This window comes from Giraffa tippelskirchi, chromosome 9 (assembly GCF_054371585.1).
Source record: "Giraffa tippelskirchi isolate mGirTip1 chromosome 9, T2T-mGirTip1v1.2.pri, whole genome shotgun sequence".
NCBI classification, from domain to species: Eukaryota; Metazoa; Chordata; class Mammalia; order Artiodactyla; family Giraffidae; genus Giraffa; species Giraffa tippelskirchi.
This window is the reverse complement of record NC_137283.1, coordinates 102,432,895-102,437,513: the sequence shown is the minus strand read 5'-3', so window position 1 is coordinate 102,437,513 and position 4,619 is coordinate 102,432,895. Positions and strand designations below refer to the sequence as shown.

General features: G+C 39.7%; 1 pseudogene; it reads right to left on the bottom strand.

Annotated features, from left to right (window-relative positions):
• Nucleotides 1-3,185: 3,185 nt before the first annotated feature.
• LOC145521903 (enhancer of rudimentary homolog pseudogene) lies at nucleotides 3,186-3,853 on the bottom strand (annotated as a pseudogene).
• Between the last annotated feature and the right edge of the window lie 766 nt (nucleotides 3,854-4,619).

The following is a 4,619-nucleotide window of genomic DNA, read 5'->3' as shown; positions in this document are numbered from 1 at the left end:
AGAAGCTTAAAAATCATGGGGTTTAATAAAATTCAAATGTACTTCTATATCAGGTGTAGAAACTGACTTATTTTCAAGTGCAATGTTACATTCATTGGCACTGTTATTTTTAACTAAGAATTTGTTTATTCTTTTGTTCCATTTGTCCTCTTCATCTAATAATTATACTTCCATTTTCCTAATATAGGAAGTTGTTAAAAAGCTTCAGTGATTAAGAAAAATTTCCACTGCAAAGGAAATATATTATCATTATAAATCTTGTAACATTAATATCTGTAATAAAATCACAACACCAACAAACATTTGCATAACTTTCTGTATCATGCAAAGTACCAATGTATTATGTCAGCAGATCCAAATAATAACCTAGCTGACTGTGGCTCAGATCATGAACTCCTTATTGCCAAATTCAGACTGAAATTGAAGAAAGTAGGGGAACCACTAGACCATTCAGGTATGACCTGAATCAAATCCCTTATGATTATACAGTGGAAGTGAGAAATAGATTTAAGGGACTAGATCTGATAGACAGAGTGCCTGATGAACTATGGATGGAGGTTTGTGACACTTTACAGGAGACAGGGATCAAGACCATCTCCAAGAAAAAGAAATGCAAAAAAGCAAGATGGCTGTCTGAGGAGACCTTACAAATAGCTGGGAAAAGAAGAGAAGCAAAAAGCAAAGGGGAAAAGGAAAGATATTCCCATTTGAATGCAGAATTCCAAGGAATAGCAAGGAGACATAAGAAAGCCTTCCTCAGCGATCAATGCAAAGAAATAGAGGAAAACAATAGAATGGGAAAAACTAGAGATCTCTTCAAGAAAATTAGAGATACCAAGAGAACATTTCATGCAAAGATGGGCTCAATAAAGGACAGAAATCGTATGGACCTAACAGAAGCAGAAGATATTAAGAAGAGGTGGCAAGAATACACACAAGAACTGTACAAAAAAGATCTTCATGACCCAGATAATCACAATGGTGTGATCACTCACCAAGAGCCAGACATCCTGGAATGTGAAATCAAGTGGGCCTTAGAAAGCATCACTATGAACAAAGCTAGTGGAGGTGATGGAATTCCAGTCGAGCTATTTCAAATACTGAAAGATGATGCTGTGAAAGTGCTACACTCAATATGCCAGCAAATTTGGAAAACTCAGCAGTGGCCACAGGACTGGAAAAGGTCAGTTTTCATTCCAGTCCCTAAGAAAGGCAATGCCAAAAATGCTCAAACTACCGCACAATTGCACTCATCTCACATGCTAGTAAAGTAATGCTCAAAATTCTCCAAGCCAGGCTTCAGCAATACGTGAACTGTGAACTTCCAGATGTTCAAGCTGATTTTAGAAAAGGCAGGAGAACCAGAGATCAAATTGCCAACATCCTATGGATCATCGAAAAAGCAAGAGAGTTCCAGAAAAGCATCTATTTCTGCTTTATTGACTATGCCAAAGCCTTTGACTGTGTGGGTCACAATAAACTGTGGAAAATTCTGAAAGAGATGGGAATACCAGACCACCTGACCTGCCTCTTGAGAAACATGTCTGCAGGTCAAGAAGGAACAGTTAGAACTGGACATGGAACAACAGACTGGTTCCAAATAGGAAAAGGTATACGTTAAGCCTGTATATTGTCACCCTGCTTATTTAACTTATATGCAGAGTACATCATGAGAAACGCTGGACTGGAAGAAGCACAAGCTGGAATCAAGATTGCTGGGAGAAATATCAATAACCTCAGATATGCAGATGACACCACCCTTATGGCAGAAAGTGAAGAGGAACTAAAAAGCCTCTTGATGAAAGAGAGAGGAGAGTGAAAAAGTTGGCTTAAAGCTCAACATTCAGAAAACTAAGATCATGTCACCTGGTCCCATCACTTCATGGCAAATAGATGGGGAAACAGTGGAAACAGTGTCACACTTTATTTTTGGGGGCTCCAAAATCACTGCAGATGGTGATTGCAGCAATGAAATTAAAAGACGCTTACTCCTTGGAAGGAAGGTTATGACCAACCTAGATCGCGTATTAAAAAGCAGAGACATTGCTTTTTCAACACAGGTCCATCTCGTCAAGGCTATGGTTTTTCCAGTAGTCATGTATGGATGTGAGAGTTGGACTGTGAAGAAAGCTGAGTGCCGAAGAATTGATTCTTTTTAACTGTGGTGTCGGAAAAGACTCTTGAGAGTCCCTTGGACTACAAGGAGATCCAACCAGTCCATCCTAAAGGAGATTAGTCCTCGGTGTTCATTGGAAGGACTGATGTTGAAGCTGAAACTCCAATACTTTGGCCACCTCATGCGAAGAGTTGACTCATTGGAAAAGACCCTGATGCTGGGACGGATTGGGGTCAGGAGGAGCAGGGGATGACAGAGGATGAGATGGCTGGATGGCATCACCGACTTGATGGACATGAGTTTGGGTAAATTCCGGGAGTTGGTGATGGACAGGGAGGCCTGGCATGCTGCGATTCATGGGGTTGCAAAGAGTCGGACATGACTGAGCGACTGAACTGAACTGAATATGGAAAATCAAGGACATTAGCAGATATTAAGATCAGGAGCCACAGACATTAAAGTCCCCCAAATAACTATTTTACAAGAGAAAAAATTTACAAAATAATATCCAATTCCCCAAGAATTTTTCCAGATAATTTCAAAATTCTCCAAACTCTTTGCCTAGCATAGCTTTCTCTGAGGGAAACTTTTACATTTCTCTAATCACTCTCTTAACTTTACTACCAATTATGAAATCACAATACCCATATATAGGACCAATCAATGTACCTTTAAGATGTACAAAGTACACATACATACACACACACCCATATATATATATACACACATATATACATATATACATATGTATATATATATATATATATATATATATACACACATATATACATATATACATATGTATATATATATATATATATATATATATATATACACACACACACATACAGCATTTACTGTGTGGCAGGCACGATTCAGCCAGAGAAGTTTATAAATGTAGTTCTTATACTTAGGGGTTCTGTGGTAGCTCAGCTGGTAAAGAATCTGCCTGCAATGCAGGAGACCCAGGTTCAATTCCTGGGTGGGGAAGATTCCCTGGAGAAGGAAACGGTTACCCACTCCAGTATTCTGGCCTTTTTTCTTTAACTAAAGAACATTTATGTGTTTTTCACAAAGACTTTATCTTGAGGATGTAACTAAACTGCACCACTACCCCCCACCCCAATCTGAAGGAGGATTAGTACAGCGGATGTTATCAAGCAGGTATGAACAGTTTGAGGGACTGGAACCAACATTAACTGACAAAAACCAACTTCCATCTAAATCATCATAAAAATGTCTAAGTGAAAAAATGGGGGGGTCAAAGGGGGTTTCAGATTGAACAAGATCGTCACATTTTATCTAATACATTCAATTCTAGCTAGGGTATACCAAAATGGAAACAGGATAGCTACAATACAAAACTTGCACTACAGCACACCGTACACACCTGTGTTCCAAGCCCACGCCCATCCCCCTAATGCTTCCAAATTTCCCAGCCTGTTGGGCTTGTCGACGAAAGAGCACATAGATCTTCTCTTTAATCCAGTCTTTGTTACAAGGCTGGTATGTCTGGGTATCAACTCAGTAAACAAGGCAGCTGCCAGATCATCAATAAAATCAAACAACTGATTGATATCATACGTGATAGAGAGGCTTGTTGGGATTCATTCTCTTCAGATGTTCTTCATACCTTTTATAAACACCTTCCATACACTCACTCACAGATTCATAGTCAGGATAAGTTCTGCCTTCTGGCCTTTTGGTAGGCTGTACCAGCAAGATGGTGTGAGACATCACGCCCAAATCTCCCGTGCAGCCCAGCTAATGCCGACTCTGCCGCCACACACGACCTTACCCACAAAGCCACCAACAGCCAATACTCCAGTATTCTGGCCTGGAGAATTCCATGGACTGGACGGTCCAGGGGTCGCAAAGAGTCAGGCACGACTGAGTGACTTTCTGTTTCAAATGTCAATCTACTGAAGAAGGTGGAACCACAGGAAAATCGTTTTATACATGTTATGATAACGTAGGAGTCTGACAGCGGAACATGGACATTTTGAAGTACAAGTGAATTCAAAAGGAAGATCTTCCCAAGGGATAAAAGACAGAAAAAAATCTTTCTTTTAGTTTAGCAATCTATCATAGCCAACGTGACTATATACCTTGTCAGTTACTAATTAGCATCTAGAACAACAGGCATAAACTGGGACTTTCCTGTGTAAACCCAAGCTTATGGTGGCCCTAACTTCCTCCAGAGAGAAAGACTATAGTATCAACAAGACTTACAAACAGCAATGCCATTCTATTTCTTCTCAGAAGTCACTCTGACATCTCTATCCCATGTATCATGTAATGCTATCACACTGCTCATTTATTCAAGACAAAATCTCAGGATCATTCTAGACCTTCCCTATCTGCTCCATAGCTGCCATTATAATATAAAGCATCCAAAACATATCTGCTCTTTTGTTCCCTCTATCACAATTGTCATGACTCTGAATGGGATCTTGTCGTCTTATCCCTAGACTTTCTCAGTACCTGCTAGTAAGTCTCCTTT